Genomic DNA, 26,640 nt, shown 5'->3' with positions numbered 1-26,640 from the left:
CTCTCCGAGCTTCGAACGGCTGAGCAACCGTTCTGTGAGTGGATCTCGAAGAATGGATGGGCAGGACTCTTCTCCCTTCCCGGTAAAACCTACCCTAGGTTAGTAAGGGAATTCTACTCCAACCTCTGTGTTGACAGAGAAGATGCTGACCATCTGGTAACCCATGTCAAAAACCAGAAAATAACTATTACCCCATCGTATCTAGCAACCCTTCTAAAACTGCCAGCCAAAGGGAAAGAGTTCAGAACTACAAAGGAAAAACTTGACCATGTCGTGACGTTCTGTAAGCCAGAGGATCACAAAGGGGAAATAACTAGTACATGCATGGGTCAGAATCAAAAGATGGCTCACTACCTGCTGACTAACTTTATCTTCCCTAAAATCAACTCAGCATCATTAGTTTCAAACTTCAAGCAGTGCTTCATCTGGCACCTGCTGACCTATCAACCACTCAACATGTCGGTGTTTCTTATCGGTGCACTTCAACGAAGTACGGGGAAACTCAGGATGGGGTCCCTCATTACCAGAATACTTGAAGATCATCAAATAGACCTGATTAATGAAACAAAGACTTGGGGAATTGAGATCATATCGGCTCTGCTGTTTGGGTTAGTATACAACCAACCCCTCAAGTCTAAGAAAGGAAAAGAGGCCGTTGAGGAACATGTGGAAGAAGCTGATGTTGCACAGGAGGTGCAAACCAAGAAAGAAAAGAAGAGGAAAACAATTCAAACATGCTCCAAAGATGTTGATGCTGTTCCTAAGAAACTCAGGATTGTATCAAATGGGAAGAAAGTTGATGCTGAGCAAACTCAGGACACACCTAAGTCAGCAGAGAAGCGAAAAAGGCAAGATAGGCCTGAAGAAGAAAGTGAGGACACTCCAGAGCAACCATTGCAAAAAAGGAAAAAGAAATCCTCGGAGTTAAGTCCTATTGATGCTGCCCCTCTGGGTTTCGTGATCTCTGATGATTCACATTTCGCCAAAAGTCAAGAAATTGATCTTGAGAAAATACCTGCTGACCAAGAGGAAGAAGAGTTGGGCAATCTCGGAGGTCAGTTTGATGCTGAGGAGACAACAAATGTTAAGCAACATAAACAGACAGTCAGCACTGAGCTGGTTGAAGAACAAGCTAAGCCAACAGCAAAGGAACATGCTGACCTAGGGGTAAATTCACCTTCTGACTCTCTTGATTCTATTCGAGCCGACCCCTCTCCTCCAAAGGCTAAGAAATTGAGAAGACTTAAGAAAAATGCTCAGAAGTCGCCAATTATTGATCTTTTGGGTGATTCTCCTCTACGGGATCCCATTACTGATCTATCAAACATACAGTTCCAATTTTTTCTCCAACCCCACTGAGCCTTCTCCAAATGAACTACAGAAAAAGCAAGCCTCTGTTACTCATCCTGAGGAACAAGCCAAGTCTCTGGAAAATCCAATCTCTGTCGACCAAGAGCTTGATGTCCAAGCTGCTCAAAGTGAAAAGCATGCTAAGGAAAATCCTGCTCAAACTGAGTTGACTCCTCCTGCACCAACTCAAACCAATATTGAGCATATCACTATCTCTGCCGATCCACCTCCTACCAATCCAATATCGCAGAATGTTGAGCAGCCTGTTTCCGCTACTACTTCAACCAAAAGCCCAGCTGTAAACCAAGCTGACCCTTCAAATTCCACCAGAATTCCGGCAACTGAGAACATTCCTGAAGCAACATATGCCTATCTTCATGCTATTGAGTCCGAGCGTCGCATTATTGACTCCGCTCAAACTATTCTTCAGGATTTGAACACTTCTCATGCCGATGCTGCTGGGTCTGCAAATACTGAGTCACCACAAATCTCGACTATCACTCAGCTCCTAAATAAGATCAAGAGTCTCAAAGATTTAGTAAGTGTGATGACAACAGTCCAAACACAACAACCTAAGCAAGACTCCATCATCAAGTTGGCCGAACTGCAGTTAATGATGGTGAATCACATGGATTCCCTTCAAGGCCAAATTAATGCTCTTTCTACAGTCAACACGGGCTATGCTACCTCTGCTGAGTTGAATCAACATTTTACCAAGTTAAACTCTGAGCTGACCGGCACTCGCGAGCTAATCTCCTCAACTTCTCAATGTTAGGTCAAACAAATTAGCGAAGCTGTTCATCTACTCAATTTGAGTAAAGAGGAAATGGAAACTGATCAACTCAAGACAAACAAGCTATTGCAATACTCCCGAGCCACCTACAAACATATGCGCCACACGAATGCTCAACGTCAGTTTTATGACTCGGCTTTGCTCAAGATGTACCATCAAGCTTATGCCCAGCTGACTGACACAATCACATGGATTGGGAAATCCCAGGAATATATACTCAGTATGCTCAGTGCCTCTACCCGAATTCCCCGTGATACCTTGGACGATGGTATCCCAGTTTTCGATGGCCTAAGGGAAATCACGAAAAGACTTAAAGCTTATTCAGTGAGGTTAACTCGTGCTGCCCTAAACGACACCTTCATTCGTCCTCCGCCCGATGGTGGCAAAACGGGGGAGAAAGAATAAGCTGATAGAACTCAGCACACAGGCAGCGCATCCAGCAGTCAGCTGCAACAAAAGGGAAAAGCCAAAGTCAATCCTGCTCAAGTCAATAGGAAGGAATAGTTTGGCTAGTTCTGCTCAAGTCAATAGGAAGGAATAGTTTGGCTAGTTTAGCTTGCTAGTTTTTATTCTTGACGTGTATTTTTTATGTTTCCCTTATCTGGCGTATTTTGTTTTGCTGACCATATAAAATCATGCATCGTTTATTCCAAAATTGATTGATCTTATGTGATGCTTACTTAAGTATTGTGCTTTATGTTGATCTGTCTTAATTGAACAAACAAATAAAAGAAAAAGGGAATATACTCAGTATACATTTGCTCTAGGTTTCCCATAACTCTGATATCAAACTAACCATGTATCAAAACTGAGTCAAAACATATCTCACATATTGACCTCTTCTGAAAATTGACCTAGGCTCATCCGAATTAGATCTTGGAAGGTCTAGAACTGAACTAAGTCAGTATAAGCATACCTTAACTTTACTCAATTAAATCTTAGAAGGTTTAGAGTTAAGTCAAGTCAATAGATGCAACCCTTACGGGGGACTAATTTCAGAAGCATAAAAAGAATTTCAATCATGGGGAATCTCAATGCTGAGTTCCATCAATTGAATATTTTACCAACATCAAAATGGGGGAGTTTGTTGAAACACCTTTCCACACGATTTTAATTTGACAAAATTATTTAAGTTAATCCATGATTAAGGAACAATTAAATTTAAGTGCTTTGATTTAATTGTACTAATATGTTTGTTCAGTGTTGAGTATAATTATAAATACAAATAGAAATAAAAAGTAAGACAGGACGAAGTCAGCATAAGATCACAGCACAAGCTGAGTAGAGTGAAACTCAACGTAAGAGAAGATAAGTCATCTTCAAAACAGAAGCTTAAAAAATTAAGAAGCTGAGTGGAACGAAGCTCAGCATCAAAGGTAGAAATATCTTCTTGAGAACTATGTCTTGCAGAACGAAGCTGACCATGAAAGCTGAGTGAAAGAGAACTCAGTATATGCATTAGCAAACAATCACAGACAACGGCTATCAAAGAGAAGCTGAGTAATCTTCAGGACAGCATGAATGTTCCGTTTGCTAAAAGACAACCTCCGACGACTGTCTGCACCAATAATAGAAACCTTGGAATTATGCAAAAGCCAATTTCGAGATGCATGGGTCAATTGTTCGTTAGCTAAAAGACGAACTGGCACAAGAAGACGAAACCTGCAAGAAGAAGACAAACCTGATGCCTGCAGAATTCAGACGACAGGATTGGCCTGCAAGTCTGAAGCTGACCAGAACCTTGTCTAAAAAGGAGCCGTTTGGATCAACGGACAAATCCAAAGTTCAAACCATTTCTGCTTCAGACCACAACTATATAAAGACATGATCACTCTTGGATCATTAGCCGATCACAAGAAGAACAAAAAGAGAATACATACAAAAGCACACAAAAGCCAAAAGAGATCTTACACCAAATTTCTATTCTTGTGTAAAAGCTAGATTGATTTTCTGTAATCATCTAAAGTGTTCTTCATCCAAAAAGAACAATTTGTATCAATTGTAAAATTGAGAGTGTTGTGCTGAATACTCGGTGTTGAGTGCTTAGTGGTAGAGAAATCTAGGTGTTTGGTTATAGCACTTAGTAGGAGTTGAGTAGACGAATAGAGGAAGGTACTCTTGCATATTCAACTGCCTTGTAAACGGTTTGTGCTCTACCTTTAAAGAGCTCAGTATTGGATTTAAAAAGCCCGGAGGGATTCTGGGGACTGGACGTAGGCAGAGAGGCCGAACCAGGATAAGTCATACTGAGTAATTTCTAACTCTCTCTCTATATATATATATATATCTGTATGTGTTGCTTGTCATATTTACTCAGCATATAAATTGTTTAAACTGACACTGAGTAAATAAGATGCTGAGTTGGAAGCTGACCACAATAGTGTCAATTCCCAACTCATACGTAAAATAGTTCTAGTCAACATCTGACTAAAGCTGTCTTACACTATAATCGGTCGTGCTGACTAAAGCTGAGTTAACTAACTCAAGAAAATATATTAAGTCAGCTTAATTAAAATAGAAAAAGTTATATTAGTTTCTAACCCTCCCCCCTTGGAACTAATCACACGGGACCAACAATGTAACACTCTGGTCCAATACCATGTAGATATTGTCCGCTCTGGCCCAATTCCAACACATTGGGCCTCACGGCTTTAAAACGCGTCTGCATGTATTGGATTCTCATCTTACTAATAAGCCCCAATCACTCCCTCTCCATTTCCGATGTGGGATTCAGTTCATTCCTGCCCCCATCGCCATCCCTTAGGGCCGCTCCTTGCTCAGGCCTTCTTACCCCGGCGCCACCCACTCCGGACCGGGTCGTTACAGGCCCACCAGCTTCCGCCTGGTTCGTCCCCGAACCACACATCGTACGTGGAGAGTCAGCTCTGATACCAATTGTAACACCCTGATCCAATACCATGTAGATATTGTCCGCTCTGGCCCAATTCCAACACATTTGGCCTCACGGCTTTAAAACGCGTCTCTGTATGTATTGGATTCACATCTTACTAATAAACCCCAATCACTCTCTTTCCATTTCCGATGTGGGATTCAGTTCATTCCTGTCCCCATCGCCATCCCTTAGGGCCGCTCCTTGCTCAGGCCTTCTTACCCCGGCGCCACCCACTCCGGACCGGGTCGTTACAGGCCCACCAGCTTCCGCCTGGTTCGTCCCCGAACCACACATCGTACGTGGAGAGTCGGCTCTGATACCAATTGTAACACCCTGGTCCAATACCATGTAGATATTGTCCGCTCTGGCCCAATTCCAACACATTGGGCCTCACGGCTTTAAAACGCGTCTGCATGTATTGGATTCACATCTTACTAATAAGCCCCAATCACTCCCTCTCCATTTCCGATGTGGGATTCAGTTCATTCATGCCCCCATCGCCATCCCTTAGGGCCGCTCCTTGCTCAGGCCTTCTTACCCCGGCGCCACCCACTCCGGACCGGGTCGTTACAGGCCCACCAGCTTCCGCCTGGTTCGTCCCCGAACCACACATCGTACGTGGAGAGTTGGCTCTGATACCAATTGTAACACTCTGGTCCAATACCATGTAGATATTGTCCGCTCTGGCCCAATTCCAACACATTGGGCCTCACGGCTTTAAAACGCGTCTGTATGTATTGGATTCTCATCTTACTAATAAGCCCCAATCACTCCCTCTCCATTTCCGATGTGGGATTCAGTTCATTCCTGCCCCCATCGCCATCCCTTAGGGCCGCTCCTTGCTCAGGCCTTCTTACCCCGGCGCCACCCACTCCGGACCGGGTCGTTACAAACAATGGGTTCCTAGCCAGGACAATAAGACTCATCTTATGAGATAAGTATCAAGGAATGGTTCCTTGATGAGAGTCTTATTTTATCAAAGACTTAAACAATATTTCTTAGTATCTTGACAATTAGAGTTTGACATTTTGTGACTCTAGTCAAGATCGGGATTTTTAATGAAAGGACTTTAGTGCATGGAAATTATGATCAATGGTTCATAATTAGTTTAATTATAAGTTTACTTCGAGTAACTTCATTCTTTAATTGGGACGTCATGGCGTAGTGTGTTAGCTGGAGATTATGACCTTTAGAGGACTATAAGTAAATATAAGTTAAGCTTATATGGGATACATTTATAGTACAAGGAATTGGATTCCTAACATAATTAATAAGTGTTATTATTATGCCTCTAATGCCAGTTAAAGATGAACCTAGAAAGTCACACACATACAAGTTGTTTGTATCAAGCTTTAGTTAAATTGATTAATTAAAAGTATTTTAATTAATTAATTGACTCAATTGAATGTGTCAATGGGATTGACAAAACATTCTAACATTGTTTGATATTCAATTGAAATGAAAAAATTAATATTGCTCAATTTAAATTGATGGCTTTTTCAAAATACAATAGTCAAGTGTTGACTGTTGGAATTGACAGACGTTTTAAATTAGCTCCTCTTAGATTTTATTAAAAGGTATACTAATAATTAATTAAGTGCTTAATTAATTATTATTATATGTTATTATAATAATAAATATATAATAAATTATTAGATATAATAATAATATTTATTTTTATTTTTATTATTATATTTAATATTTATTATTATATTATTATTTGAAAAAGAAAATTAAAAATATATATCATTGCATGTAGTAGGACACGTAAGGTATCCTACTGCATACAAGACATATCAATCCAAACTGGATTGATATGTTTGACATATATATTATATATGTATGTCACTTAAAAATCAAGTGAACATATTCATATATACTCATATATGAAAGCTTGATATATACTTTTGGTTGATTTTCGGTGTTGATCAATCTTTGAGCAAGAGTTCTAATTTCTTCGAGGCTTGATCTAATCGACTTAGTGGACTGACTAGAGGCTTCACCACTAGAGAAATTTTAATATCCGATTGGAATCTACAAGAGGTATTTATTCCAATCTCGTAGTATAAATACCAATTTGATTATTAAAGAACTTAATGATCTTGGTTAAGGATTTGATGTCAGACATCAGATGTTTGACTGTCTATCAGAGTGATTGGATCACACTGATTGTTTGTTTAGGGATTTTTTTTGAAATTCGTATCCTAAATACCAACATGCTTCCGCTTCAAATCCTTCAATAACTAATATTAAAACATAAAAAAGTTTATTAAAATTATTTTTATTAACTTACATGTTCAGAGATACTCCAATTTCTTTCACAACCCGATGCACTACAAGTGAGACTAAGCACTTTGATGGCAAATTTTTGTAATTGTGGAAGACTTCCTCCAAATGATTTCCACCAATCAACTAAACACACAAAATTATAATGCTTATTAAAATACAAATGCAAATAATGAACTTAAAGTTGGAAAATTCAAATGTCCAAAGTTATTATTTACCTGGATCTAATGTTGTTCGTTGCCTAACCACCATCTTCATTCCAAATAAATCGGTCGGTGAACTATTATGATATTTAGTCAACTGTGTATTGATTTGGTCTTGCTCTTGCTCACTTGGAACCAATCTCTCAAATGTCTGATAAAATCCTTTTCTAACCTCACGTGCATTGAAAAATGCTGGATTTAACATATAACCATCTCCATGCAAAGGTTGACGGAGTTGTTTATTCCATATCTTGTTAATTATTTCAAAAACATTATCACACTTATCTGTATCACCATCGAAAGTCTTCTCTATCGTCTCTTTAGCCATATCCATAGCCCTATGGATATATCCCATAGCAGGCCTTTTCTCACCATCCACCAATCGAAGCACATAGACTAAAGGGCCAAAGATCTTTAAAATGTAAAGAGTGTCCGCCCAAAATGACGTTGACAATACATAACCATCCACTGTCTTTCCTCCAATTTCTTTTGCCAACTTGCTTTTGGTCCAATCATCGGAGACAAACATCCTTCTCAAAAGAGCCTTCACCGAATGCATGCGGTAAAGTGTGAGATAAACAGTGGCAAATCTTGTGATACCATGCCTGACAAGCTTTCTTTCATTAGTGAATTTTCTCAACAAATTCACTACACCTGGGCGAGTATAAATGTATGAATTCAACTTCACTACCTTCTTTACAGTTCTCTGGACAATTGGCAACTTCCCAATATCTTCCAATATCATATCAATGTAGTGAGTTGCACATGGCGTCCAATACAAGTTTGGCCTCTTTGCTTCCAAAAATTTGCCTATATGTTATAAAAGTATGATAGCAAAAATCAATAAAAGATTGCAAAATAATAGAAGTACAAGTCAAAAATTTAATAATGTAATAAATTAGCATTGTTTACCTGCAAGTACATTTGATGCAGCACTATTAGTAATAAACTGAACAACATTCTGCTCTCCAATTCTTTCAACCATTTTATCAAACAATTCAAACAACTTCCCCCCGGTTTTGGAATAATCAGAACCATCAACTGATTCGATAAAAACAGTACCAAAAAGTTAATCAAAGTTATTTGCTTTTTATCTGTCCAACCATCAGCCATAATTGAACATCCATACTGTGCCCATTCTTCTTCATATGATTTCTTTTCATCCTTCACTTTGATAACTTATTTATTCAAAAGGGGAACTCAAAGTTCATACATTGTAGGCGGCTTCAACCCAACACCATACTGTCCAACGGACTCTAGCATCACATCAAAGTTAGGATAATTTACAACATTAAAAGGAATTGTCGCATCATACATCCACCTAGCTATATCCTCACAAGCTTTTTCTCACAACTCTTTTTTGCAAGCTTCATTCACTGTTGTTTGTCTCAACTTTCTATCTTTCACGGCCTTTTTAGCATCTTGTTTGAAAAATACATCCATTGGAGCCTTCACCCCTGGTTTCTTCGGGATATGAATTTTAGACTGACTTTTCTTTCCACCCCTATTATCAGACTCTCCAAGATCATCCAGCTCCATCTCATCATCCCCAAAACTATCTAAATTGGTGATATCTACATCTTCCACCAATTGACATGCTGCTTTTTTAGATGCAAGATAATTAGCAATTTCATCTTTCACATGAGGTGGACATTTTTGGCACACCTGAACACTAGTATTTCCTCCAACAATGTGATACTTAGCTCGGCATATTCCAGCTTTGGAGACAAAGTCACAAAAGTTACACTTGAGATCATTTGTAGAAGGTGGCTTATTTAGCGTCACATACTTCCAACAAGGATCTGCTCTTGCATTCGGTTTTTTCGATGCAGTAAAATCAGTAGCACTAGCACTACCACTCATTTGCAAACACCTGCAAAATTCAATTAATTGAAAACATCTTAATAACAAAAATGATACACAAGTAATTTATGACAATAAAATTCCACAAAACAGAAAAAAAATATAATCAATTAAAAGCATAAATTCAAATCATATCTCAACACTAGAAATTTTCACAAAAATTCGGCAGCATAATGGCATAATTACATGGAAAGAAAGAAAGTATAAGAAGAAAGAAAGTATAAAAAGAAATCAAGAGTGAAGAAGAATCAGAAATCCTAACCCTAAACAGAAAAAGAAGATAAAATAAATAGGAAATGAGAGAAAAAACATACATGTGGTGATTGATGACCGGCCGTCGGCGAGCTGAGAAGCAGAAACTCGGTGGTATGGAGGAGAAGAATCGGTGGTGAGGAGGAGAAGAAGAGAGCCGTTGGAGTTTGGGGGGTGTCTGTGTCTGTTTCTTCTTTAGTTTATCGGGCTTGCGTTTTGGTTTTAATAGAAATTAGTTTTTTTTAAAGAGGCTAACTTGACGCCTCACATTCAAGAGGCGATCGCCTCTCACCTGAGAGCCAAAGGCGATCGCCTCTTGAAGGTAAGCCGCCTTCCAGCCTTCCATTCTGGAAGGCGGCAAGGTGATCACCTCTCGTTTGAGGCAAAAGAGGCGATCGCCTTTTTAAGCCATGGGTTAAGGGTAAAATTGCTTCTGGCTGTAAATATTAGGGGCATTTTGCACCTTATTCCTAATGTTAGTGACAAAAAAGATAGGGTAAATTGCACCGATAGTCCCTAAAATTTAGAGTCAATTTCAAAATGGTCACTAACTTTTATTTTGTTTTATAAAATATTTAATTTTTATTTTATTTCAATAAAGTCATTGCGACCATTTTATATTAAAAAAACTTACTAAAATAGTAACATCGCAATCACGTTACAAATGATTGATTCTTATGTATGACATGACACATCTATATGAAATTCAGTTGCTTATCACTTGCAGATAAAAAAATATACTTTTTCTATCACATGACATACATATAGTTATTACGTAACTGTCATGATATACATAAAAGTAAGTTCTTTCCAATGTAACTATTATTGTCTTTGTTGAAATAAAAATGAAATTCAATAATTTTATTTAAATAATACAAAGTATAATGAAACAAACTTCTTGTCATGGATACAATTTAGCCCAAAAAATAACAACATTGAATTCTTTCAGTTTTAGTATTATTATCTTTAAGATTTATTTATTAGATTCATGTTACCTCTAGGTATTCAATTATTAGTTTTGTTCTTCTTATATTTTGAACCATGCATTTTTTTCTAAAGAGATTGAAATTTTAACTTCCATTGAAAAGAAATAAATCATCCTTAACTATTACTAGAGTTGAGGGATTATAAACAACATACACGCATCGTTTTGAACCGGTTTTGTAGGTCGCCTAAATGATGTTTTTGCCCTTGAAATTGAAATTAGCTTCAATTTTGATTTCATTTTTCATTTCTCAATTCGGTTTTTTTTAAGAAAAGACAATGCATAAAATAAAAACAGAATACAAGGTTTGAACTATGAAATCTGGAGGACTAGTATGCCACTCCATCAATCTTAGCATAGAATATGATGCCCTTGCAAGTTCATGGGCGACACTATTCGCAGAACGACTAGCGACAATGATACTAACGTCATTAAACGAATGAATCAATTACAATCATCAAGAACAAGACTGTAATAAGACCTGAAGGCAGGTTGATTAAGATTTAAAACCACCACCTCTGCATCGGTTTCAACAAGACATCCGTCCATACACTTTCTGTTAAGCCAACTTAGAGATTCCCGAATGCCCATAGCTTCCCCTACACGAGGCAAAAAATCACCACGCACAGGTTTGGAAAAAGCTCCACAAAACTTAGCACCGCCCCTAAATCCAACAGACATAAACCCGAGATAATAGAGGCATCCACATTCAGTTTAAAGCGAGCTAGAGGAGGCTGTAACCAGTGAATTGCACCCCAAGCAGACCCTGCCCCACCTAAAACAACCTGGGCACCAACATTCATCCCCTTTGATTAAGCATCATGCCACTCCTTCAACCCAATGCACGCTAGACAAAAACAAACATCTGCAAAATTCCTTGAATTATTCCAAATAGAATTGTTTCTATGTAGCCACATATTCCACACAACCATAGCCTACAAACAGCGATTCTCAGCACTAAAATTCGCAAGAATGAATTCCAACCAAGCTTTAAAGCAAAGAAAATCGCCACCCAACACTCTACCCAAACCAGACGTATTCCAAACAGATTGAGTGTGAATGCAATCTCTAAACACATGTAAAATAGACTCAAAATCTAAATTAGAGATAGCACAACTAGGATTGACAACCACACGTTTCTCTGTAAGCACAACAGTTATAAGCAAAACATTTCTATAAGCACGCCAAAGCAAATTACGCACCTTAGGAGGAACTTTCAAGCTCCACATCTTTTTCCACATACTATTACCAACCAGGTGGGTCCCATTACATAACCATTTGTAAGCACTCTTCATATAAAAAGAACCATCCTTCTCTAAACTCCAAAACCAAATTTCTTGAACGCAATTACTAGAAGCAGTACACTAAGAATAAGGTTTTGATCTTCCTCGTTAAACACATCTCTTATGACTTCTTCATCCCATCTTCTACAGTTAACTTCAAAAGGAGATGAAACTTTTGCATCTACAATTTCTTGGGGAAGAATCCTAGATGGTTTCCTTTCAATTCCACCAATCAACCAAGGATCATGACCGATTATAATATTTTCACCACTTCCAACCCTTCTCTTACAACCTTGAATTAGCAAATCTTTCGCTTGAAAGATACTACTCCAAACAAAACTTGGGTTATTACCTTTAACTGCTTCCAAAAAACTACAATTTTTTTAAGTATTTAGCCTTAAAAATGCGTGAAACCAAAGAATTGGGTTCGGTCATAAACCTCCATCCATGCTTACCCAATATAGCTTGATTGAGTTCACACAACCTTTTAAAGCCGAAGCCACCCATGTCTTTAACATCACAAAACTTATCCCAATTGAGCCATCTTATGCCTTTTCCTTTATTACACCACCAAAAGCATCTAACATACGCTCAATTTCAAGACAAAGACATTTAGGAAGTAAGAAAAGATTCATAGCGAAATTAGGAATAGCCTGCACCAGTGTCTTCAGTAATATCTCTTTGCCTGCACAGGAAAGGAGTTTGGAATTCCATGAATTAATACGGTTCCAAAGTCAATCCTTTATGAATAGAAGAACCTTTGTTTTACTGTGCCCCACAAAAAGGAAGACTGAGATATCTTCCTTGATTTTGAGTCTCCGCCACACCAAGCACCCCACTTACTGAACTTTTCTCATCAGGTTGTATATTCTGGCTAAACAAGATAGCTAACTTCTAATAATTTATGGTTTGGCCTGAGGCAAGTTCATACTCCTACAAAACCTCCTGGACACCTTCATATTCCTCTAAATTAGCCCGAAAAAACAAATAGCAACCAACTCTGAAAAACAAATGATTGACAATAGGATCCCCGACCTCACACTACAACCATGCCAAAAACCTATCTTTCCTTCGCTCGAATCAGTGTGCTCAGCCCCTCTACACAAATAATAAAGATATAAGGTGAAAGTGGATCACCTTGGCGAATTCCACGATAAGGAATTATAGGCCCAATGTCACATCCGGGTCTAAATTTCTGATAGCTTCTTACTGAGATTTTTGTCTCACGTTTTTAAATGTTTTAATGTTTTTAGGTGATAAAGTACAGGATATAGAGAAGGTTACCGACCGATTAGACGAGGTTTGGAAGTTGGCTGCTTATTGTTAGAATTATAGTTAGAACTTTGGTATTTCAATTGTAATATAATATGATATTGAGATAAATTGGAGACTCCTAAGTATTGATTATGATCTTTCTATTTCACGCCCGATGCCGATTGAGGTCATTTAGGGTCGGGTGTGACACCCAAGCTCTTGACCATCAGCTGCAATATGATACTTAACTGTTCACAAGCAGCGCATAATCAAATCCACCCAATCATCACTAAAGCCAAATCAGCTTAACACTGCTCTAACATACCCCCATTTCAGACTATCGTATGCCCTACTCATGTCTATCTTCAAGGCAGCAAAACGATCCTTCCTTCTAGTTGTTCGAAGAAAATGCGTTGTTTCAAAGGCTATTAGGATATTATGAGTGATAACCGATCGGGAACAAACGTACTTTGAGACTCAGAGATAAGCAAATCTAGTAAAGGCTTCATTCTATTTGCAATAACTTTTGCAATTATCTTATATAGAACATTACAGAGGGAGATCAGACGAAAATTTCCCATAGTTTTTGGTTACTCCTTCTTGGGTATAAGCATAATTCTTGTATTATTCAAACCCAATGGCAAAGAACCAATGGCAAAAAAGTCCTTGCAAACTTTGACAACGTCCACCCCCACCAACGACCAAAATGAATGGAAAAACCTTAGATTCATCCCAACTGGCCCTTAAGCCTTATCGGGATGCATACTAAACACGACCCTTTTGACCTTATCAATAGACACCCCTCCTAATAGCTCTGTGTTTTGATCAATAGATATACAAGGATGAATATAATTTAGAATTTTGATAGAGAAAGTAATTAAATATTGAAATAAATAAGAGAGTAATCCACCATCACATCTCTAAGACCACTATCCCAATCACGCCACTCACCAGCTTCATCCCGAATCTTCTCAATCTTGTTTCTTTTTTTCCTACCAGTACCAAAAGAATGGAAAAACTTGGTATTAGAATCCCTAACTTTAAGCCAATGGTCCTTCATCCTCTGCTTCCAATACGTCGCCATAGAAGCAACAAGATTAAAATACATGCTCTATTTCGCGCAGAGTTCTTCCACGCCACCAGCATCTCTATAGGATCTCAGATTTGCCAGATTCTAGTTTACTGCCTTCAAATCACGGGAAATCTGCCCCAATATAATTATTGCCCTAATTCAAAAGCGTATTGCTACATTCTTCAATTTTAACCTGCAGATCCGAGATAGAAAACTCTAATCAAACCTTTTCCATGATTTCATGACACATATGTTCACAAAGCTACAAGTTCTCAAATCTAAACGTCTTAGTCCAAATCTTTCTTGTATTTTGTTGTAAGGATAAAAGAAGAGGAAGATGATTAGACAAAGTAAGATTAAGAACACGAACCTGCGCTTGAGGAAAGAAACCCAACCAATCAGTATTTACCATAACCCTATCCAACCTTTTCTCCACCCAATGATCGCTAACACGCCCCTCTCTTAGGTGAAAGGGTGACATACAAAACCCAAATCCACAAGCTGACAGTCAGAAATTGCTTATTGGAACCCTCTGAGAAGCCATTGCGGTTGAGGAACATTTCCCATATTTTCATCATTCGAAATGACATCATTATAGTCTTGATAACAACCCAAATTATTATAGAGTGGGGAATATAGAAAAATTAATAGAAATAATGGAAACCATTATTCCTTCTAAAGGAGGGATTTATGCATGATTAATGTGGAATTAATGATAATTAATACATGATTAATGCAGGGGTCAAATCCATAATTATCCATAAATAGAAGGATCAAATGGTACTAAGCGTCATTAGAGGATAAGATCCGCCAAAGAAGTGGCGTACGACAGAAGCCACATGCCTGGATGGATCTTGCCACTTAGATACGCCTCGTAAAGGCCACTCGCTATAAAGGACCTACGTCCGCCAGGTCGGGACAGACACACCTTCCAACATATATTCGCCCTTATTATTATGGAGTCATTTCCCACGAAACCGCTACAATTAATAGTATTAAATGGTTCCATAAAGGCAATAACGACCAGACATAAAGAATGTATCATTAAATACATTAAAGGGTATTAAATAAAAGGCTGTCAAACTACCATCTAAATGGTTATGGAATCCAATATAAATACCCCCACTCTGAGGTATCAAAGGTACACTTACTGATTCCCTACTTTTGTGCTTACAATTTATTCTTATAAATATTACTGACTTTGGCATCGGAGTGTCCCCGGACGATCCCAACGGTGCCTCATAGGGAAGTGCTTCAATCAAGGATTTTTTCACAAGTTATCAAGTCTCTCATACAACACCAAGGGAGGTTAGAAGACGAAGACAATATCCTTAGAAGATTCCAAGAATCAACCCGCTTTAAGCCAAATAAGGGCCAGGCCCCCACTTCTACCAACACAGCCCACACACAAGCTACCAGCATAACCCAACTTCCTTTTAATTGCATCTAAACGACATGAAGTTAAAAGATTCTATGAGAGAAAAATGATACTTGATTTGTTGACCCGGACAAGATCCAAAAGAACCCGAACTGAACGTGGGTTGCCTAGCCCACGACAGTTCCAAGCCATGATACTCATGATGGTGGGATGTAAGACAAAAACGATGATACAAGACAAAAAGCAAAACTTATCAAATGATAGGAAAAAACATAACTTGTCACGTGGCAAAAGCTTCAAGAAGAAGCTGCTGAGTTGGACGACAAAGCAGTCTGGACAGCGGCAGAAAATGTTCAACTTCTAGACAAAGTATTTCTACTTTGGGAAAAGTTCAGAAGGCGCAGAAAGCTGTCTCGTGGACTTTTCCTTAACTGGCGAAACATTCTGCCGAAGACTGACGAAGACAGAAGATGCATGATTTCTATTGGCCAACGACGCTGAGCACGCCCAGAGTGACAACGACAGGAAGCCGTTTCCCTCCAACGGTTATTTCGAAATTCGAAATGACCAGGTGCCTCAACTGTCACTATATAAAGGCCATCCATTTTCTTCAATCGAGGCAGAACTTCAATTAGTCAAAACGCTGACCAAATTCATACTCGAAGATTCTGTGAGAAAAGCAAAGCAAATACCTTACACCAATTTCCATATTTTTGTGTAAAAGTCTAGAGTGATTTCTAATCATCTAAAGTGTTTTAGCAATCATTGTTTAGGACAAACACTTTATCATTTCTAGAAGAATAGAAAGGAGAGGCTGAGTACTCGGTTATAGTACTTAGCGTAGATATAGGAGTGAGTAGAGGTATAGAGGAAGGTACTCTTATTATACTCAGCTTCTATTTGTAAAAGGTTTCGTGCTCTACCTTTAAAGAGCTCAGTAGAGAATTCAAAAAAGCTCGGAACGAGTTCTGGGGACTGGACGTAGGCGGAGAGGCCGAACCAGGATAAGTCTGCTGAGTAATATCTTTCTAACCCTTAAACTCCTTTAATATATATTGCTTGCTGTGAAAAACTGACTAAGTAAAGAGCTCACGCTGAGTTAAGTTTACTAAGAAGCTGAGTTCAGGAATAGACTCTAAGTGCTATTTCCTGACTTAAGTAAAGAAGCAGACTTAGTCACAAGTTGACTAAGCTTGTGTCTTGAATCTACTTAGTGAAAGCTGTGTCATCCTTTTCATACGAAAAGAAGTCAGCCTTAACGGACAAATTTTTTAAATAGTTCATATCCCCCCCCCTTGGAACTAACTTGTCACGTTATAAGGGACCAACACTATGGTTCGGGCGTTTGAACATCACGCCCGACCTATGGTGCGGGCATGTGGCTATCACGCCCGCACCACTGGTCGGGTGTGATGTTCTTACGCCGGAACCACAGGTCGGGCGTGATGTTCTTACGCCTGACTGCAATTCCGACGATTTTCAAAAAGCTCCCACAGATCTCAAATCGAAGCGTAAATCAACAAAATAAAACCGTAAATCTTACCATTTTCGCTTTCCCTTTACGGCCTCTGTCACCATCCATGATTTGGTTCAAAAATTAGTCCGGATTTGATCGAAGAGTGTATAGGGTTCTTGAGAGTTTTTGTCTTTTTTCAATCTTTATGCAAAGGATAGTTCGGTCAATTCCCGGGGCTGGAGGTAGGAATTTGTGGCTAGGTATAGTATTTCACTTAAATTAACCATATTATATTCTTTTCCTATTAACTTTATATGTTATCTTTTTATTTAGTTCTATTTTCTTATTTATTATAATACAATTAATTAGTATTCTTGCCCATTAAAACTTTATATTTGTTTTTCATCAAACATTTCATGACTCCTAAATTCTATGGCTCATGTAATATACGCAAACTAAAAGTAATTAAATATCCACAATATTTCGAACACTAGTTAAAATAATATTGATACATGTCAGTGTTCGAAATATTGTAGATATTCAATTACTTTTAGTTTGCATATATTACATAAGCAATGAAATTTATAAGATCTTAATGGGCAATAATACTAATTAATTGTATTATAATAAATAAGAATATAGAGATAACATATAAAGTTAATAGGGAAAGAATATAATATTATTAATTTAATTATGACGTTCAGCTTAAATTGTATATATTTTGTAAACGTTAAGCTTAAATTCATATTATTTGTAAACGTTAAGCCTATATTGGTGCTATTTTGTACGTGAGGCCTAAATTGATGCTATATTGTAAATGTTAAGCCTAAATTGATATTATGTACATTAAGCCTACATTAGTGCTATTTTGAACGTTGAGCCTAAATTGATACTTCCCCAAAAACCTTAGGCCTATTTTGGTACCTTATCCCTAATTAATATATCTATCTATAAAATATAAAAAGGTCAATTATAAAATTGGTCCAATTGAGAGGCTCGTTTAAATGTTTAGACTCATTACAACATCTCTTACCAAAATAAATACTTTCAAAGTTAACTTTCTCGAAACACTCTTAATATATATAACGTATTTCTCCTCTTTCTTTCATTATCTTCTTCTCTAATTTTCATGGTTTCTTTGTAATTTTCTATTGAATTTTGGGTCAATTAAATACGTGGTGTATAGCCTTTACCTCAAATCACACTTTGGTGTACAACCAAAAATTTATCACACTAAACCGTACGAACTTTAGGTGACCTCCCATTAAAGTTTACAACTGGTAATTTTGACCAGTCAACGCCTGACCAATGCACCACCTCATCACTTCGACCTCCTAACAAATAAAAGTGGATCCCACTTAATGTTAAATGACTAATTTACCCTTAATTATATTTTCTTTTATTTTTTTATTTTTCTTTCCTATCAATTCCATCTTTTCTCTCTCCTAAATTCTATTCCATATCTCTTTCTTCCTCCTCTGCCTTTTCCATTATCTTCTCCACTTCCGTCTCTGCCTCTTCCATCGTCTTCTCGTCTAACAAAAACAAGCAAAATTGTAGAATAAAACACAAATAATTTGCATCCCGATGAAAAACAAACAAGAATTTGATTCGAATTAATTTTAGGAACCTGGGAAATGGAATTGGAGAGGCGAGGCGTTTGAGATTGAGGAATTGAAAAGTAAAACCCATGAGGAAAAAGGAAGGCGAAGATGCAACCAAGGATAATTCCAATAGCTATTGCGATTCCGATTCTGGATTTGCGAACTGAGTGAGCGCTGCTGCTGTTTCTCTTCTACTACCGTACATGTTTTTTGTATTCTATCATTTGTAATTTCTCTCCTTACTGATTCTCCCTTAGGCTTCATGTTGTTTCTTTGCTTTAGTTACTAATTAGAGAAGAGAAGAACATGCAGCTTGCTTTTATCCATGCCTAATTTCAACTCAACCAAATTTTAGTGTGTTTATTGTGAGATTTTGTTTGATTGAAGAATTGGGCTGAGTATAGTGTTGAGTTTATCAATTGATATAGAGAGAGTTGAGACAGAAATCTGAAACAGATGGCGGTGGAAGAGACCGGATTAGATGGTGGTGGCGGCGGCGAACAAAACTAGAGGAGATGGTGGTGACGGCGTCAAACAAGCCCAGAGTATATGATGATGGTGATAATGAAAGAGGGATCTGAAAGCTAGAGAGAGTTGAAAGAGGGAGGAGAGATGGTGTGTTGTTTGGTTGAAGGAGGAAGATAACGAGTATTTTAGTAATTTTATAAGGCTTAAGGCTATATTAGTAATTTCATAAAGAGTGAGTCCCACTTTTTTTAATTCTACAACTGAAAAATTCTGACGTGGCATAGTTGACTAGCGTTGACCGGTCACAAAAACCAGTTGTACACTTTAGTGGGAGGTCACCTGAAGTTCGTACGGTTTAGTGTGACAAAATTTTGATTGTACACCAAAGTGTGATTTAGGGTAAAGGTTGTACACCACGTATGTAATTTACCCATAGAATTTTATGTTTTTTTTATCTTTCGATTTGTTAGAAGTAAAGCTTTTTTTAATAGATTATTTTAGTTGTTGTATCGATGATGAGTAAATATAGAACATTTTGCCAAAAAAGAGATTGAAGTAACTGTTAAGCAATTATCTTAGCAGTTTATGATTTTACTTAGTAGTGGAAGCAAGTGTTAAGCAATTGTCTTAGCAGTTTACGGCTTTGCTTAGTAGTGGAAGCAACTGCTAAGCAATTGTCTTAGCAGTTCATGCAATCCCTTCACAGTGGAAGCAACTGCGAAGACAATTGCTTAGTAGTTGTTTCCACTACGAAGCAAAATCGTAAACTGCAAACCCATCGGGTTGGATAAAATCTTCAAATATCATTCGATAAAGTTGCAAACTAACTTAATATAACCAAAGTTAACCTATACAAAGGAATTTATAAATCTTGGATTGATGTATGAAATTTAAGTTGGATTGAAAAGGATGAGACATCAAAGTTCTTACTGTCCTCAAGGCTCTGTTATGGGTCATTTCTTTGGGTCTTCGTCACATGATTTTTTAGTGGGTGCGAAGGTTGTTGTTGATGCCATTCTTCGTACTACCTTTCAGAGTTAGGAGAAATTATTGGCCTTTGTAGGCCCGTTCTCGTTAATAAGATACTTAATCAGTTTGTTACATTAGATGTCAAGCTAACAAATTTTATTCTTCCTAATGTTAACTATTTGCCCTTTTGTGACACGTTAATCTATTTTCTCTTCAAAGGTTGAACATTTGAAATCTCAGTTTTTAATTTCTTTTGAAAAACAAAACTAAACTATTGAAATTTTTGACTTTAAAGATATGGAAGAAAAGTTAATTAACTAACTGCATTATTCTATAGAATTAAAACTTAATCGAGAATTTTGGAGGTTAAAGATATAGAGTTAAAAGAATATTTCTTAATACATAGTGAACTTTCTTGTTCTCTCTTCTAAGTCCTAGCTTTTTTCCAGTTCATGTTTCTAATTGCCATGTAGTCCCATTCTCCTGTATGCCGTTGTCCGCCCATCCTTCTCCTTGATGTCCCTGTTGTGTCCTTTTCTTTGAGTCATGGAGCTATCCTTCATCCTTTTATTTTCTGCATTCCTTCCCATCCCTCTTTCTCTCTTTTATTTCATTGTTATTTTATGTTATTTTGTGTTTTCTATCTGAGCCGTCGACGCCTGCTCCCTACTCCGACCTGCCGGTGCGCCTTCTCCATCTGCAGCTCCACCGTAGAGAGATTATCCGGTGACCGGCGGATAGGAGAACTTGAGTTTCTTCGACAGTTTTTTCCTCAATTTATTAATCTTTGTGAATTAATTCATGTTAATTACGCCTTGGATGCATCTTTTATGGAGTGAGGGTTTTTTCTCAATTAATTCACTTATAAGGAATTAATCTTACTGAATTAATTCACATTAATTAAGTATTGGTTGCGTCATTAATGGAGTCTTTACTTCAAATTGGTTTCTCCACGGTTTCGCTTAGTTTCTTTTTTACCAATTAAGTCTTGGTTGGTTACAACTTCTTTATGACTAAGGCAGTTTTGAATTATTCTGGTTGTTTCCTTCCTTGTCTTTAATTCCGCCGGTTATGTATTAAGATGTGTCTTGCCAATCCAGTGCATGTTTTCAGTGAGCATGGCAAAGGCTTGATGAAACATCTTTAGCAAAGAGGAGTCATAATACTCATGCTGAGCGTTAATCTCGCGCACATTGCTAAAGGTTGCTCGAGAATACTTCAGAATCCCGTTGGTTTTAAGCTCGTCAGTTGCCATCTCTTATCTGTTCAAGTTCAGCAGACGCACAGCTTCGCTGATTTGCTCAATGGAGCATTGAGAGGAGGTGGAAAGCTGGTGGTTGGTTTTCTCTTGCTCGGTGTGAAGCTGGCTGAAGAGATTATGTACTTCGGAAGAAGTGGCATATGCTAAGTTCGCAGCTGACAATTGATGAATCTCCCCTTGTAGTGAGTTCAGATGGTTAACCATGGTCAGCCGGAGTTCGGCCAGCTTCAATATAGAGTCCTGTCTGGGCTGTTGAGTTTGTAGTGTAGTCATGACACTCAGAAGATCCTTCATACCTTTGATCTCCGTAAGAAGCTGAGTGACAGACGAGAATGGAGTTGTCTCAACAGCGGTAGATTCAGCGGCATTGGCACTTTGTTGATGGAGGTCCTGGATAAGAGCTTGAGCTGAGTCTACAATTCTTCGACCAGACTCAGAGGCAATGAGGTAGCTGAAGGATCCATCTTGTGTTGGCCCAGATGCCGGAGGTGGAGTAGAACCGGATAGGGGCAGTGTTTGGTTCTGCTCGTTATTGGAAGGCCCAGCATTGTCAGCGGTTGGCCTGGTATTAGTATTGTCAGTGGAAACTGACTGAATCTGATTTTGCTCATTTAGATGGGGAAGTGGAGGATCAGCAGAAGGAGTAGCTTGCTCAGTGTCAGGCTGAAGCTAACTAGGTGTTTGAATGTTAGGAAGTTCAGTGTCCACCTGAGCAGGAAATTCCTTATCTTTCTCAACAGTTTGTGGAGCGGAATCTTCGAGCACTTGCTCGGCATTACTTGGGTTGGAAGAAGTATTTAAGTCGGCATGTTCCTTTGGAGAAACAGAGGCTTGATTTTCTAGTTGCCCTTGTTGAGACACAGGTGGGTTGGAGAAGTACTTAAGTTGGACATCTGTAAGATCGGGAATCTCATCCCTCAGCGGTGAGTCACCCATGAGGTCAATAACGGGTGCTTTAAAGGCTGTCTTCTTTCTCAGTCTCCTAAGCTTCGGAGGAGTAGGGTCACACGGAATAGACTCAATGGAGTCAGTGGGTGAGGCATCCCTTTGAACAGCAGGAGCATTTTCTTGGTGCTCAGTTTCTTCTTCATCATCAACCGACTCAGTGTTGATTGGTTCAAGATGCTCATCATCCTCAGTGTCATCCTAACCACTTTCTTCTTCATTGTCAGACTCATCATCATCCAGTTCTTCTTCTTCTAACTGGTCATCCAACTCTTCCTCATCAAACTGACCACCCAACTGGTCTTGGTATTGTTCTTCCTCATCCCGTTGCTCAGCGTCAATCCCTTGACTCTGTGCATAGTGTGAGTTAGGAGGAACGATGATATCTGTCGGTATGGCCTCAATAGGTCTTAATTCAAAGTTGAGCTTCTTCCTCTTTCTTAATGGTTGGTCAGCAACCTCTCTTTCTTCTATCTCAGGCTCAACTTGCCTAGGTCTTTTCTCAGCTGATCTAGATCCACCCGGACCTTGCTGAGTTTGCTTTGTTCCTTTACATACAACTTTGATCCTCTTTGGGGTAGAGGCAGCTCCTTTAGATGTGCTTTGCACAACTTTCCTCTTTCTTTGAGTTCTGCCCTTTTTAGTCACAGCACCCTCAGCGTTTTCCCCCTCAGCGTTCTGGACAACTCCTCCTTTTCCTTCCTTCACCACAATGGGTAGGTCATGTGCCAAACCAAATAGGGCAGCAGCTGTAATTTCGATTCCCTGAACTCGAATTTCCGAAACTGTGTCCACTTTGTGATACTGGAGGATTCGCGTGATGAAGGAGCCCAGCCTAAGGGTTCCAGTACTTCGTAGAAACCCACCGATGATGAAGATAGGCATATTGATCGGCGTATAGGTCAGCATGTGCCATATGAAGCACTGCTCAAAGTTGGTTGCTGAGTTGGTGCAGTTGATTTTGGGGTAGAGGAAATTTGTCAGTATGTAATGGGCCATCTTTTGATGCTGACCCATGGAAGTGCTTGAAATTTCACCTATATGACCCTCAGGTTTGCAGAAGGTCTTAACGTAGTTGGTTTTGTCATGGTCACCTGACTTACGAAGTATAGCTCCTTCGTTTTTTAATTTGAACAGTGAGGCAAGGTACGCTGGGTTGATGGAGATGTTCTTTCCTCGAACATTAGTTGCTAAGTAGTTCCTGTTGTCATTGGCGACTCTCAGGTTGGCGTAGAATTCTCGTACCAACTCAGGGTAAGTGGGATCCTGAACTGAGAACAGCTCGGTCCAGCCATTGTTCTTGATCCATTCACAGAAAGGCTGCTCAGCATCCACGAATCCTTGTGAGAACCACCTCGAGTGGTCAATCTTCCATCCCCTTACACTCTCGAAGACTTGAGTGTAGGTGCGTTGTACTACTTTCTTGCCCTTGTCCTTTTGCTGCGGTTTCCCTTTGGAAAAGGCAGGTTGAGCTTTCTTGCTTGGCGTAGTAGCTCCAGCGAGATTACACTGAGTAGGAGAAGTGGGATTATCATCGGAGCGGTTATGGGAAAGACCGTCACCGGAGATGTTTAGAGAAACTCTTGTCATATTCTCAGAGAAGTTTTGGGAATTTTTGGGAATTTTTGAGAGAGAAAGTATAAATGCCAAAGATTTCTAAGCGTAAAGAAATAAAAGTGGGGATTCATCCACTATTTATAGAGATGTTGAGTTAATCCGAGGCGTTGGGTTGTTCGTCTTACCTCGAGATTCTCAATCGACAAATATTCTGGCATTTATGACACATACGGCGCGTGTGTTTTCTAATTATAGCCTATACATCATCCTAGGTGGCTATTTAATTCGCGTGCTTTGCATTTAAGGTTTGCAATCGGCTCTTTACTCAGTGTTAAGAATTTCAAGCGTTTAAAATTCTGAGTAGTCAGTGTTATGCAAAGGAATAGATATAATGTGTAGAAGCTCAGCTTGAGGTAAATACTCAGCATATATATTTATCTACTCAGCATGCAATATCACAGATCATTCATCATGGAAATTCACTCAGCATGCATACTATACTTGGAATTCATTGAAGATGATTAAACATACCAATGGCTTCTCTAAGTATGTTGAATTGCTCACGAGCCAGTGGCTTTGTGAAGATATCAGCAAGCTGCTCATCCGTTGGGACATAGGTCAGCTTGATCTCACCTTTGAGTACATGGTCTCTAATAAAGTGATGTCTGATGCTGACATGCTTCATCCTGCTGTGCTGGATTGGGTTCTTTGATAGATCAATTGCACTTTTGTTGTCACATTTGACTTCAATTGTTTTAGTCTGAACACCATAATCTTCAAGCTGTTGCTTAATCCATAGGACTTGAGCAACACAGCTTCCAGCAGCAATGTACTCAGCTTTAGTGGTTGACAGGGCTACCGACGCCTGCTTCTTGCTGAACTAGGACACAAGACAGCTCCCAAGGAAGTGGCATCCTCCTGAGGTGCTTTTTCGTTCAAGCTTGTCTCGTCCGTAGTCAGCATCAGTGTATCCAAGAAGTGTGAAATTTGAGGTATTGGGATACCATAAACCTGCATTCACTGAGCCTTGCAAATATCTAAGGATTCTTTTTATAGCTATGTAATGAGATTCTTTAGGGTTAGATTGATATTTAGCACAATAACATACTGAGAACTGAATGTCCGGTCTACTTGCTGTTAAGTAAAGTAGAGAGCCTATCATACCTCGATACAATCTGCTGTCTACCGACTTACCATTCTCATCAGCGCAGAGGACAGTGTCAGTGCCCATTGGAGTAGATATTGGCTTACAATTTTCAAGTTCATATTTCTTCAATATCTCCTTAGCGTACTTAGTTTGACTTATGAAGATGCCATTTTTCCCTTGTTTGATTTGAAGTCCAAGGAAGAAGTTGAGTTCTCCCATCATTGACATTTCAAACTCAGTTTGCATCTGCTTGCTAAATTCCTTGCACATTGACTCGTTAGTAGCACCAAAAATAATGTCATCAACATATATATGAGCCAGCAGGGTATCTTTACCCTTCCTCTTAATGAATAAGGTTGTATCAGCTTTACCTCTGACATAATTTCTAGTCAGCAGGAAACTGGTCAGCCTCTCATACCAAGCACGAGGTGCTTGCTTGAGGCCATACAGAGCCTTTTTGAGCTTATAAACGTGGTTTGGGAATTTAGGATCCTCAAACCCTGGAGGCTGATTAACATAAACTTCCTCGTTTATAACTCCATTAAGGAATGCACTCTTAACATCCATTTGAAACAATTTAAAGTTCATATAGCTTGCATATGCACATAAAATTTGAATAGCCTCTAGCCTTGCCACTGGGGCAAAGGTCTCACCGTAGTCAATACCTTCTTGCTGAATGTAGCCCTGAGCTACAAGTCTTGCTTTGTTTCTGACCACGTTCCCTTGTTCATCCAGCTTGTTGCGGAAGACCCATCTTGTTCCTATGGTCTTCTGGCTTTTTGGTTTTGGCACTAGATCCCATACTTCATTTCGTTTGAACTGATCAAGTTCTTCTTGCATTGCATTCATCCAGTATTCGTCATACTCAGCTTCAGCAAAATTCTTTGGTTCCTGGATTGAGACGAATGCTACATTGCTGAGGTATCTCCTGAGTTGATTTCTGGTCATCAGGGTATTCTCAGCGGCATCAAGAATGGCACTCTCTGAGTGACCTCTTGGTATTCTAATCTCCTTTGGTAGATTGATGTCTTGCGCTGGTTGTGTTTCAACAATCTCTGCAGGTGTAGATTGGTCAGTGAAAGTAATTTGAGTTTCACTTTTACCTTTGGTCAGCCCTTGAGGGAATGACTCAGCGACTGTTTCTTGATCAGCGGGTGCTGAGTGTGGGTCATCCTCGGTCAGCGTCTGGTATCTACCTGCAGGGTTAGTTTCATCGAACTCAACATGTACTGACTCTTCTAAGACTTGAGTTCGTTTATTGAAAACTCTGTACGCTTTGCTGTTTGTTGAGTAGCTGTTGTGCTCAGATGAGACTCTAGAAAGTGCACTAGATACAAGTAATAAAGTGATAAGTTAAGTATCGTCTCCACAGGGATTGAGGTTCAAATGTATATCAGAAGTTGTTGGTAAACAGCGTGTGTGTGTCAAATAAGCTTTCTTCTTTTTAAGTTAATTGTGTGATGTTGGTTTAGTAAGATGTAAGAGGTCGGATGCAGTAAGAAATTAGATAGCTTTGAAATGATTTAGAGAATAGAACAGGCTCGACACGCCCGAACAGGTTGTGCTTCGTCTTACAACATTCACATGAAATAGAAGATAATGCCAATGAAGCCAAAGTATC

This window comes from Euphorbia lathyris, chromosome 1 (assembly GCF_963576675.1).
Source record: "Euphorbia lathyris chromosome 1, ddEupLath1.1, whole genome shotgun sequence".
Taxonomy (NCBI): Eukaryota; Viridiplantae; Streptophyta; class Magnoliopsida; order Malpighiales; family Euphorbiaceae; genus Euphorbia; species Euphorbia lathyris.
The sequence above is the reverse complement of the archived record's forward strand: the minus strand, read 5'-3'. Positions refer to the sequence as shown.